We start from the raw sequence: 13,473 nt of genomic DNA on the forward strand, positions 1-13,473 counted from the left end.
CTGGCCTAACCAGGCACAGTGGCTCATGTCTGTGATCCTAGCATTTGGGGAGGTAGAGGCAGGAGGATCACTTGGGCCTAGGAATTCAAAAGTAAGCCTCGGCAACAATGGGAGACCCTGTCTTTAAAAAAATTTTTTAATTAGCTGGGTGTGGTGGCACATGTCTGTGGTCCTAGCTACTTGAAAGGCTGAGGTGGGAGGATCACTTGAGCCCGCCCAGGAGGTCAAGACTGCAGTGAACCCTGATAACACCACTGCACTCCAGCCTGAACGACAGAATGAGACCCTGTCTCAAAAATAAATAAATTAAAAATAAAGTTCTCTGGCCTAAGACAAATGAGGAAGGGAGGATATGCAGCACACCAGCCTGGAGAGCACAGCCCCAGCACACTGAGAACACTGGCATCAACTGCTATCTTTTATTTTTCTTTAAAATGGCCGGGTGCAGTGGCTCACACCTGTAATCCCAGCACGCTGGGAGGCCGAGGCAGGTGGATCACCTGAGGTCAAGAGTTCCAGACCAGCCTGGCCAACATGGTGAAATCTCATCTCTACTAAAAATACAAAAAATTAGCTGCATGTGGTGGCAGATGCCTGTAACCCCAGCTACTCAGGAGGCTAAGGAAGGAGAATTGCTTGAACTCGGGAGGTGGAGGTTGCAGTGAGCAGAGATCGCGCCGCTGCACTCCAGCCTGGGCAACAGGGCACAATCCTGTCTCCAGAAAAACAAAGGAGAGAAAGGGAGGGGAGTAATCTCCCTCCTTCCCAGAGATTGAAGGAGCCAGTAAGAGTGCAGCGCTGAGTCAAAAATAGAAATGTGAAGGAATTAAATGAAATGCAGAATTCAGAAATAGACTCAACTATATATAAATATTTGATTCAGCCTGGGCAACACAGTGAGACCCCCATCTCTACCAAAAGTAAAAATTAGCCAGGCATGGTAGTGCACACCTGTAGTCCCAGCTACTGAGAAGAGGCTGAGGCAGGAGGACCTCTTCAGCCCAGGAGTTCAAGACAATAGTAAGCTATGACAGCGCCACGGCACTCCAGCCTCGGCAACACAGCGAGACGCTGTTTCAAAATAAATAGGCCGGGTGCGGTGGCTCATGCCTATAATCCCAGTACTTTGGGAGGCCAAGGGAGGCAGATCACGAGGTCAGGAGTTCGAGACCAGCCTGACCAACAGGATGAAACCCCCCCCTCTCTACTAAAAATACAAAAATTAGCTGGGCGTGGTGGCGTGCACCTGTAATCCTAGCTACTCAGGAGGCTGAGGCAGGAGAATCGCTTGAACCCAGGAGGCAGAGGTTGCAGTGAGCCGAGATAGCACCACTGCACTCCAGCCTGGGTGACAGAGCGAGACTCCATCTCAAAATAAAGAAAGAAAGAAAGAAATATAAAAAAACTTGAAATACAACCTAGTGAGTAAGGGATATGTTACATTAACTGATAATCAATTTTTCTTAGAAAGTAGAACCACACTGTACTACACTAAGGCAAAAATACAGACAAAAGCAGAATTTAATACAAAAGTGAAATTATAGGCCAGCACGGTGGCTCACGCCAGTAATCCCAGCACTTTGGGAGGCCGAGGCGGGTGCATCACCTGAGGTCAGGAGTTCAAGACCAGCCTGACCAACATGGTGAAACCCCATCTCTATTAAAAATACAAAATTAGCCGGGCATGGTGGTGCATGCCTGTAATCCCAGCTACTTGGGAAGCTGAGGCAGGAGAATAGCTTGAACCCGGGAGGTGGAGGTTGCAGTGAGCTGAAATCATGCCACTGCACTCCAGCCTGCGCAACAAGAGCAAAACTCCGTCTAAAAAAAAAAAAAGGTATAATTATCCAGGTGCTGCAAAAAATAAAATGTTTCTCCAACCTATAGAGCAAAAACTCAGGTCAAGATCTGAAAGAATCCAGACATCACCTCCCCACGTGTGAACACGTTTCCAGTGTTTCACAGCCCTCGCTGCTCTTCCCCAGAGCCATGAGCCCTCCAAGGCAGGGCTACTGCAGACCCTCTGTGTGTCCCCTGCTTGGGAAGAATCCAAGTCTCTAACAGAATTCTAAGAGAATTCACAAAAGTAAGATATAATCCAGGTTGATTCAAATATATACAAATTTGGAAGTTCTACATACACTTTAATTAAAAGGAAAATAGAGTAAGAAACATTTTTAGCACACAGTTAAGAGCTAACCTTTGACAATGTCAAGGTCATTAGAATTATCAAAACATCATCAGCACTCTAACAGATCAAACTAGCAAAAAGCCACACATGTAAGAGGAAATCCTCATGCTAAACAGAGCTGAGGGTCTCTCGCAGGCCCAGCTGAAATTCTGGCTCTGCCACTTGCCAGGTAAGGTGACCTCAAATGAGGTGCTTAACCCTTCTGAGCCTCAACTTCTGTCTTCCTCGGCAGTAAGATGGGACAATACCCTATAGCTCACAGGCTGGTCTGAGGACAAAAGAAATGAGAAGGTCTGCTGAAGGCACCGGCAAACCCAGCCCCTGACTGACACACAGCAGATGCCCAGTGAATGTGTGCTTCCCTTTACTTCCTAGTACAGCAAAACACGAATGTAAGCCACAAAAGAGATGCGGGTTAGAATGCAAATGCTGACGACAGAGTAAACAGGAACACAAAAAAGTCTATCCTTCCTAGGAAAATCAGTGCCTGGGCAAACAGAAGGCATCACTCACGCCTAGAATTGGAAACCATTTTGGTGAAACTATAGGATTTCATTCATGGCAATCCAAGGACCCTTCCCTGAATTGCCGCCAAGAAGAAAGCACAGGAAGAAGGAAGTGAGGTCTGGCAGAGCCCAAAGCCATCTGGCTTTAAGTAGAGAAAGAAAACCTTTCTCTACTCCTCTCCTCTGCCGTGGGGAGCCAGGGACAGCAGCCCAGGGGCCTCTCCTATGGAGAAGTTGAGTGACCTTTGAGGTCTTTGTTGGTCCCAAGTCCAGTTAAGTTCCTTAAACCTCAGAACAGGACGTCAGCTTTCAGGGAAATAAACCTAAAAGGGAAAAAGTCCTTCCGCTTGCAACATACTCTAAAACCAAACTCTGCAGGGGCCAAGGCCACCTGTCCTCAAGCACTTCCGCCTCGTGCCACTAGGGCAGAAGCCGCACTCCAGGCCACCTACTGCGTGATAATACCCTTTATAGGGGAAGTTGTACAAACAAGGTGTGTGCTTCTGAGACAAGGTTAATGGGTGGACTCTGGACGCCAGCCAGGAGACCAACTGCAGATGGCCTGCCTCCAAGTCCACGTTTATAAAAGACAAACTAAGCCTGAATTCCCCAAGCCGACACACAGGGCCCTCGTGATCCGTCTCTGCCTGCCTCTCCAGCCTTGTGCAGTCGCCCCCAGCCACTACCCGCCCCCACCACCAGCCCACTCAGCCCTACTGCACCACCAACTGAGGTGCTCTCCCAGGTAGGCCATCGGGGCCTCAGAGTCCCAGTGGGGTGTGGCACAAGGAGACACTCAATTGGTGCTTTCAAAGGCCACCTCCTCTGAAAAGCCTTCCCTGCCTCTCCCAGAAAGCTGCCAGGCCTCCTTCCTCCTGGGCTCCTTTTGGCTACACCCCACCTGAAACAGCTATTTTACAACTGTTCTCCTGTCTCTCTCCCCACTGGATTGTATGCTTCAGGCAGACACAGCTCTAATCATTTCTGGGAACTATTCTCTGGTTAAATGCCTGGCATGGATTAAGGTTTCAAAAATCTACTTGCTGAATTAATTACTACTAACAACTGAGTTCGTAAGTGGGCAGGTTTCAGGGACAGTCCCATCCAAGAAACATCTGCTGAGAGCTGGATTATGTTCCAAGAACTCGGTGAGAGCTGGAGGTAAGTCTACAAGGAAGAAATCCCCTACCATCAAGTTCCCGGAGAGTGCACACCAGCAGCTGAGCAGTGACCAGCCTACACACTGGTTAGGGGCTAGACCAGATGGTGAGGAATGCTGTCAACACATGATGGTCAGGAAAGTGAAAATTCCTCCCTTGACAGGTGTTTTCCAAAGTCCCAATCACTAACATCCTAGTGACAGCATCTCCCTGCAGCAGTGACCACTGCAATACATATCCGTAGGTGCCCATGGCACAGGAGGAATGGCCCCAGCACCTGCCCCAGCACCCTGCCATGGAAGGCACTAAACACAAGTCAAATGGTGATGAGTCATCACTTTCCGGCCAAGAGAAAGACAAGATGTGAAGTATGGATAAGAGGAAGACTGTTTCCATTCCATGCAACAAGTCTATCTGAATTGTATTTACTTGTCACAAGACTCAGTTCTGCAGGAAGCAAAGAGGACAGCTGCCCCCGAGGGATTCAATCAACTGTCACGCCACCAGAGCCACAATCCTCACTTCAATACAAGTCAGAAAGCGAAGGGTGGCTCTGCTAGTGACTGCGTGGGGCTTTGGAAAACAATTCCATCTAGAAGCAACTGCTTGATTTTCTCCTCCTTAAAAAGCAGTGGGAACTGTCTTAACCAAAGGCTTCATACATAAAAGAAACTGTTTACAAGGCCAAACCAAGTGATCTAGGTGTGTTCCCCCAGGGGAAAAAAATCACTTGGTGGCTTCAGGGAGAAGTCATGCTGCTGTCTGTGTACATCTCCACCGGCAACCTCTTCCCGGGGCTGGAGCACGAAGCCCTCCCTGTCCTGGCTCCTCTCTGGGCGCTCCACAGGACAGCTGCCTCTTCAAACCCCAATGGCAAGGGGGCACAACTGCCCTATCTGATCCTCAAAGGGTGGTGCGCTCACCTTCACTGCCAAGCCTGCCATCAACCCAGCTCTGGCCACTGACTTCCAGATTCCTTTTTTTTTTTTTCCTGAGATGGAGCTTTGCTCTTGTTGCCCAGGCTGGAGTGCAGCGGCACAATCTCGGCTCACTGCAACCTCTGCCTCCCAGGTTCAAGCAATTCTCCTGCCTTAGCTTCCTGAGTAGCTGGGATTACAGGCACCCGCCACCACATCTGGCTAATTTTTTGCAATTTTTTTTTTTTTTTAGTAGAGATGGGGTTTCACCATGTTGGCCAGACTGATTTTGAACCCCTGACCTCAGGTGATCTGTCCAGCTCGGCCTCCCAAAGTGCTGGGACTACAGGCGTGAGCCACCATGCCAGGCCTGGGTTCTTATCCTTAAGAGTCAGGCCCACACAGCTCATTCCTACTCCACAATGGCCTGAGGGTATACGGGTCCCAGAGCTAACATTTCCAGAGGGCAGACCAGCCTGCAGCACTTAACAGCACCACCAGAGCAGCACCACAGGACGGCAATTTAATGAGTACCAGGTACCGTCCTGAACTCTAAATACACCATTCTGCTTCACAGCCCCTCAGCAGCCCTGTGAGCCAGGTAGTATGCCCATTACCCAGAGGAGGAAACCGAGGCATGCGGCTTGCCCAAGGTCTCCATTGTGGCGGAGTTGGGCTTGAACTCAAGTCTGTGACTCCAAGGCCCCTCAGTAAGCTTTGCTGCTCACAAAGGCCTGTCACAGACATAAGCACCTCTGCTCACCTCACCCTGTAAATAGCACGCTGAGTTCTACCGTTTCCAGATGGGAATAACAAAACTGGGCTGAGCAGGTGCAGTGACCCCCCACCCCCCACCCTGGTCGCAGGGGGTTGACCTGAGGCATCTGTCCCCAGCACCCACAGCATTCTCCGCAAGGTCTCTCAGGGTCCCCCATGTTTCCTGGTGAGGATTCTGGGGAGACTAAGAGCCTCCTCCTAAAAGCAGCTGCTCTTATGAGTGTCCTGCCCTGGAGGGCGGGACGGTTCAAGAGAAACAGCCCAGTCGAGCCTCTAACGCCAAGGAGAACCCACTGGGCAATGGGGCACCTCCCTGTGAACTGGCCTGCCTGGTAGAGGGCTCCACAAGCACCAACCCCTACATCTCTTTCTCTTTTTGTTTTGTTTCTGAGACAGAGTCTCACTCTGTCGCCCAGGCTGGAGTGCAGTGGCATGATCTGGGCTCACCACAACCTCCAACTCCCTGGTTCAAGCGATTCTCCTGCCTCAGCCTCCTGAGTAGCTGGGATTACAGCCGCCCGCCACCACATCCGGCTAATTTGTGTATTTTTAGTACAGACAGGGTTTCACCCTGTTGGCCAGGCTAGTCTCAAACTCCTGACCTCAAGTGATCGCCTGCCTCAGCCTCCCAAAGTGCTGGGATTACAGATGTGAGCCATTGAGCCCAGCCTGTTTCTCTTTTTTAATTCAAGTCCTCGCTCAGGCAGAAAGGACTGGACGCTCCAGGCTCACGAACATGACCAGCTGCCTCTGCTCCCCAAGCGCAGACAACACATCAGGCACTGCATTCCATGTCTATATCCACTAGTTCTGTCACCTTCACAACCACCCAAAGAGCTGAAAGAGGACTGCGGTCTAAAGGGTGGTGCGTAATAACAGAGCTGTGCTGGGCTAGCCTGAGTAGCCGGAGCACTCACTCTTTCCACTGCTACACACACAGCCTAAAACAATGGATTGATTTGCATTATGTAAAATGAAAAAGGCCACTATAAAAGTAGTTTGGCTTTTAAATGGGTGATTCTTTAGAATAAAAATAGTCCTGAAAAAAATTTCCTAGAAGTTCACATATTCCTCCAGAGGGTGAGTGGCAACTTTCAGACACTTGGAACTTAACACAATGCTGTTTAAGTAAGTTTCAGCCCATGTATGTTTCGGCAAACCAGGCAGAAACTGGGGTTATTGTTCAGGGTCCTCAAAGGCTCCTTCACAACCCGAAGAAGCGGACACTTAACTTATACTGACCACTGGTTATGATTAAAGGCACAGGTGGAACTTTTTTTTTTTTTTTTTGAGATGGGGTCTCTGTCACCCAGGCTGGAGTGCAGTTGTATGACCTTGGTTCACTGCAACCTCCACCTCCCAGGCTCAAGTGAGCCTCCCACCTCAGCATCCTGAGTAGCTGGGACCACAGGTGCACGCCACCACGTCCACCCAGCTAATTTTTTTTTTTTTTTTTTTTTTTTTTTTTGGTAGGGTTTCACCATGTTGCCCAGGCTGGTCTTGAACTCCTGAGCTCAAGTGATCCACCCCCCTCAACCTCCCAAACTGCTGGGATTAGAGGCATGAGCCACCGCGCCTGGCCAGGACATTTTAAATTAAAGACTTTCAATGCAAAATGTTTCAGCTTCACTTAGTGATTTGGTAAATTACTAATTAACTAATTTTCCTAAGTGGGAGGCAAATGAAACATTAGGAAGATATTTAGACTACTTAAAGCCGGTATAGTTTATAATCTTAATTATTCATAAGAAAAATAACTTACTGAGCATTTAGCATGCACCAAACATGCGGGATGCCATCACATGCTCTAATAATCACAAGCCTGCCAAGGGCACTGAAGAAACTATGAGATTCAGAGAGGCTAAGTTACGCACCCAAGGTTACACAGCAACAGAAACTGAGTTCAAACCAGATCTGACATCAAAGCTTATACATGGCCTGCTGGCATACTTATGAATACAGTCCCTAAACTTTATCCCCCTTCCTCTCAGCTCCCTTAATGTTGCCCAAAAGGTGTATTCACCCAATAACCCCGATCATCGGTAAGCTGAACACTTAACCATTCTTACACTTCCGTGTATGTTTGTTAGGCTGCAAATGAAGTTTTAAAAATAAAATAGGCCAGGCGTGGTGGCTCACGCCTGTAATCCCAGCACTTTGGGAGGCCCAGGCAGGTGGATCACCTGAAGTCAGGGGTTCAAAACCAGCCTGGCCAATAGAGCAAAACCCTGTCTCCACTAAAAATACAAAATTAGCCAGGCATGGTGGCACATGCCTGTAATCCCAGCTACTAGAGAGGCTGAGGCAGGAGAATCGCTTGAACCTGGGAGACAAAGGTTGCAGCGAGCTGAGATCTCACACCATTGCACTCCAGCCTGGGCAACAAGAGCGAAACGCTGTCTCAAAAAATAGAATAGAATAGAACAGAACAAAACAAAAAACAAAACAAAATAAACAGGAGGGAAAAAATAATGCAGGTTCCAGCAGCAGGCTGCCTGGGTTCAAGTCCCAGCTCCTTCGCTCACCAGCTGTGTGAGCTTGGACTCATTTCTTAACTTCCCTGAGCCTTGGTTTCCTTGCAGCAAAATGAAGACAATAAGAGACCCTATCTTGTTAGGCAGTTGACAAGATTAGGGGAAGAAATCCACATAAAGCCCTTAAAATTGTGCCTGGCACAGGGAAAGCCCTGGAAAATGTTGGCTGGTGTTACTCTTTCCTGGACACGGATGGGGCCAGCCAACTCAGTCCCACTATTTTAGCAACCATTTGCATAAGCAAGGCCAGACACAGCCAGTCTGTGTCTACAAGGCCACAATGTACAGCTCCTTCCCGTCACCAGTCTCTTTCCTCACACCTGCCGTGTGATACTCATGGAGCTCTGGGCCTCAACTTCCCCATCTATAAAACCAAGTGACTAGCCAAGCAGATCAGTCCCTGAGAGCCTTCCAAATGGACAATCAAGAATTCTAAACCACCCGGGCCCAAGAAAATTTATATTTTATTTTATTTATTTTATTTTATTTTATTTTATTATTTTATTTTATTTTATTTATTTTATTTTATTTTATTTTATTTTAAGATGGAGACCAGCTCTGTCACCAGGCTGGAGTGCAGTGGTGAGATCTCGGCTCACTGCAACCTCCACTTCCCGGGTTCAAGCGATTCTCCTGCCTCAGCCTCCCAAGTAGCTGGCACGCACCACCACATCCAGCTAATTTTTGTATTTTTAGTATAGACAGGGTTTCATCATGTTGGCCAGGATGGTCTCAATCTCCTGACCTTGTGATCCACCCACCTCAGCCTCCCAAAGTGCTGGGTTTACAGGCACGAGCCACTGCGCCCAGCTGAAACTTTATACATAGTCCTAAAACAAATGTTAAGCTGGTCATGGTGGTGAGTTCCTGTAACTGCAGCTACTTGGGAGAATCGCTTGAGCCCAGGAGTTCAGATCCAGTCTGGACAACATAGCATGACCCCATCTCTAAAAAAAATTTTTTTTTAAAGTTAACGAACACATACTCACTTTCCTAAAATCCTCTTGCATTATCTATGTATTAATGTTTATACTGACAACAAATCGTTTCCAAGGTCTCAAAGACTCCCCAAGCAACCCCCGACCTGCACGGCAGGCATCCCCTGTGCTGAGGCTGGGACTCAAGGTTAGAAGCTCTGACCAATGGGAGAGAGAGATTCAAACAAGCTGCTCGGACTAGCTGTGTCCTCACTTTGAGAGAGGCCTTCTATAGCGCACCAGCTAAGGAATCAACCCAGAGTAGAGGAGGGAAGGTGGAGGCATGAAAGACAGGAATTCACCCACTAAACGGCGAGTGGGGTGGAGACAGTGCACCCAATGCAGAGGAACTGCAGGGGCTAAAGGAACACAGGGGAACAGCAGAAGCCAGGAGAGGCAAAGCCCAAGCTGAATGTGAGAGGCTAGGCTGGGGGCAGACGGTGAAAACTCAGTTGCACAAACAGGAATCAGGCCCAGCTGGGTGCAAAGGGCTGGGACAGCGGAGGACACCGAGGTGAGCAGAGCCTGGCCCAGTAGCCTGCCTCAGTTTGAATCCCATCTCTGACTCTCCCCATGTGGGTGGCTCCAAGCCAGTTACTCTGTCTCCCTTAGTATCAGCTGACACCCTTGATGTTTCCCAAAAGGTGTTTTCGCCCAATGACCCTGAGCACCAAGTTCATGCCAGGCTCTCATTAGGACTAGGGATCTCATTAGGATTGCGGAGCCCACAATCTCAAGGGGTCAAACACACAGCAAAGAAGCAGTAAGAGGGTTGGTCGGAGGGGGGAAGCCATACCCACACTGAGATATGGGTTGGTACTGGCCAGATAAACTGGGCAACAGCAAGTGTTCTAAGACTGCTGTAAGGACTAGCCCGGTCCAAGCAAAGCAACTACCAGTTTCCAACAGGCAACCCACTGCTATAAAAGCTAGGCAAGACAGCAACTAGGTGCCAACATCCTACAATACTGGGGACAAGACAGTGAGCATTTTGTCCCCAAGACACCACCACGACTACCCTCCTCATCTAGCCTCAGTGCGTGAAATAACCAAGGTGATGCCCAGGGGCCTCCAGTAGGGGCAAAATGCACCGGTGCCTATAAAACCTTCCCAAGCAAAGCTTCCAATTCCACGCTGGAGAAAACGGCGTCCTATGCAACTTCAAGACAGAAACGACTTCACGTGGCCTGGTCAGGCGCGGTCACGCCGGGGCTCGCAGAGGCTGGCTCTGGAGTCCGCAGGGTCATTCCCCTATCCTCCTGACCAGCTGTTCCCATCAGGACCTCGCCCCACAGCCTAGAGAGACTCCTGGCGGGAGGCGGACCAGGAGTCCCCGGACTCACTCCTCAAGGCAGCTACCCCGGCCCCGAGACGGTCCCCGGGCCAGGGTCTTCGCGGCTCAGGAATGGGAGGCTCCAAGGCGGAGGCAGAGGGATTCCCTAGCCCAGGGACAGACGGTTCGCGTGGGTGGAGGTCCAACGAGGTCAGGGCTCCGAGATGAAAGGGGGTTCCGTGGGTCAGGGGTTCCAGGGGTAGAGGGGTCAGAGATGAAAGCGGGGTCAGGGGCTCCAAGGAGGAGGGTCCGCTGCCCGGGGACTGAGGGTCCGAGGTGGAAGGGGGCTCCGGGGTCGGGGTCTGGCGCACCGAGGCGCCTCTTCTCAGGCCGGGAGCCTCGCGTCGGAGAAGGAAAACTTTTCGTCAAGTTCCGGAAAGGAGCGGGACACAGCGCGCGCCTCCGCGAGGGCCGCCGAGTCCCGAGTGTCGCCCCCGCCCCGGAGGCCCCACGACGGCACCCCGGACGCCACGCACGCGCTGCCCTGGCGAGCAGGAGCCGCGGCCGCGCGGCGAGGGACACCCAGCAGGACCCGCGCCCGGCGACCTGCCTCGCCCCAGCCGCTCCCCGCCTCGGCCGGCGCTGCAGCAGGTGGCGGCCCCGCGCGCCCTGCCCTCCCTCGCGGCCCGCGGCCCGGCCCTCGCGGGAGGCTCTCAGTACCGGAGTTAGCGCGGTTCCGACGCCATCCCCGGGACCCGCGGGCCCGCAGCCCAGGCCCCGCGGGACCGACAACTCGCGCGACGAGGACGCCGGGCGCGCGGTAGGCAGCGGGTCCGACCCGCAGGTGCGCGCGAGCAGCCCGCGGCGAAGAGCGGCGCGCACCCTCACTTCGCCCCGCCCCCTCGCCCGCCCCTGGGCACGCCCCCACGCACTTGCGCCCCGCCCCCTGCCGGCCTGCGCCCGTTCTTCCGCCCGTGCCGCCGCGTCTGGAGCTCGGCGCTCGCCCGGCTGTCCTTCTTCTGGGGGCCGCCCGTTGCAGGCCTCCGGAGCGGCGTCGCCGGCCCTTTTTTTTTCCCCGAGAACCAACCGGAGTGGCGAGGAGCTGCCTTGAGCGGGCCTTTGTGTCCGCAGGGCCCTCACGGACATCCGACAGGGGCCCCCTTACCTGGTCGGCTCCACCCGCAGCCATCTTGGAAGTGGGAAGCGGCCGGGAGGGGGAAGGGGCTCGAGCCGGCAGGGCTCAGGCGTAGGGAGCCGAGCGGCGGAGCGCATCGATGGGGCGCCCGTGCCCCGGCCGGTGTGCGGGAGACGACCCGGGGCCCGCCGCGGAAGGGAAGGTTTGCGTGACACCGGAGCTCAGGCCCAGCCGCGGTGGTCTTGGGAGCGGCGCCGTGGCGTCCTCCCAGCCAGCCTCAGTCTCTGAATCTATAAAGGGCTTTTCCGAACGTTCTCTCTTATCGCGCTGTGACACGGTGCCTGGCGCTGTAGTTCCCAAACTGGTCTGCACGTTAGCATTGCCTGCAGAGCTTTTAATATTCTGAAGCCCAGGCCGATTAAGTCACAGTCTCTGAAGATGAGATGGAAGCATCATCAGTTTGGGAAGCTGTGTAATGTGCACACGGGTTTGGAAGCCGCTGGCCTGGCGTTATCTGCATATTTGGCCTCAACATTGCACAAACTCCAGAGACGGGATCTATGATCAGAGACATTGTACAAAGCGGGAAACGGGCTCAGAGATGAAGCCCTCCGCCCAAGGACCCGGGTGGGTCAGTAGTTGAGAGGGGCAGAAGCCAGGTTCCCTACCCCAGAGCCCTCCACGAGCTGGTAGAGAGTACGTGAGAAGCCCCTGTTGACGGGCAGTGGGTCTCCATTCCCCTTCTAGGCTGTGGGTTCCATGAGGAAAACCGGGCTTATCTTGTTTACTGCTATTTTCCCTGGGCCTGGCAAATAGTAGGTATTTAACGTTATTGGGTTGTCGTTAGACTCTGGGGACTTGAGGGCAAGAGGAGTGACCCAGCGCTGGGAGCCAGAAGTCCTGGATTTCCACTTGGCTTTGGCTTTTGCCAACCAGGAGCCCTGAGGGTTATCATTGGCAGATAAATTACCAGAGAGGAAACCCGGGAGAGACTGACTACAGCCCAATCTAAGGGAAGACTCAGCCACTCAGAAAGGTCAGGGGCAGGAGGAGTTTCCCCATTACGGGAAGCATCTGGAAGCATGAAATGGAAGATTTGTGTCTGCTGCGGTCGTTAGGGATGGGCTAGGGAACCCCGAACTTGGGTCTCCTCTCCAGCTCATGGCTGTAAAAACCCTCAGCATCTATGAGATATGACGCAGAAGCAAGAGAGATTTTTAAAGGCGATCTCTTGAAAGCAAACATTAACATCCCTCGCAGTGCTGCATCATAGAAACTTTATAAATGCTTAAATTTCTGGGGGTTTTAAGTAAAAATAATACGAGGCCTCCTTCATATCTCTTAAAACAAGGCCTCCCCAGGTTTTTCTAAGTAAACCCTAGTGGAAAAGTACAGACTGCTTCAGTCGTGACTTAATTAGCAATTTAATGCGTTGGATTAATAGATCTGCTTGGGGCTCCCAAATCCCTTCCAGCCCTAATTCTGAGTCTTAGGGTCTAAAACCCTACAATGACAAGGAACCATTGTTCTGTATCCAGAACCGAAGTCTGTGGTCCTGCAGATTTGCACCTGGCGCCCTCTGCCTGCCTTTTCCTCACTCGCCATCCTGCTGCGCCCACCCCGTCTCTCCCGGAGCCTGTCATCCCCTGCACCTGCAGCGTGATTTGACCCACGCCTTACCTGTTGCCCTCAGCTCCCAGACGTGTTCTAGACAAATCTTCACTGCAACTTGAGTCTGACAAAATTAAGAACACGGCGAACAGGATTTAGCCATGTGGCTGTGTGCGGTCACTTCACCTTTTGGCACCTCCCTCACCCCCATCTCCGATGTGCAGATAATCCCTGGATCAGGGCGGTCAGCCCTGGATCTCAGCTCTGCTGGTCCTTAGGTGTAGACCCCCATCATAACTGGCTAGATGAAGCCATCTCATTCCCCATGCAGACTCTACCTGAGGTTTCCAGAAGGATTATCTCCCCCCAGTAAAGCCATCGCTTAGTGTGGA

General features: G+C 51.9%; 1 protein-coding gene across 3 annotated transcripts in view; it reads right to left on the reverse strand.

The window, feature by feature from the left end:
- TBC1D14 (TBC1 domain family member 14) overlaps positions 1-12,858 on the reverse strand; it is a 121,657-nt gene extending 108,799 nt beyond the window's left edge. Inside the window, exon 1 of one of the 3 annotated variants that reach the window (XM_024245530.3) lies at positions 11,501-12,858. The gene's annotated coding sequence lies outside the window, so the exon portion shown is untranslated. Of the gene's footprint in view, positions 1-11,055; positions 11,245-11,500 lie in introns of those variants that run through there. The other 2 variants (XM_024245531.3, XM_063722661.1) reach the window with 2 other exon arrangements.
- Positions 12,859-13,473: the final 615 nt, after the last annotated feature.

The sequence above is a fragment of the Pongo abelii genome, chromosome 3 (assembly GCF_028885655.2).
Source record: "Pongo abelii isolate AG06213 chromosome 3, NHGRI_mPonAbe1-v2.0_pri, whole genome shotgun sequence".
Classification (NCBI taxonomy): domain Eukaryota; kingdom Metazoa; phylum Chordata; class Mammalia; order Primates; family Hominidae; genus Pongo; species Pongo abelii.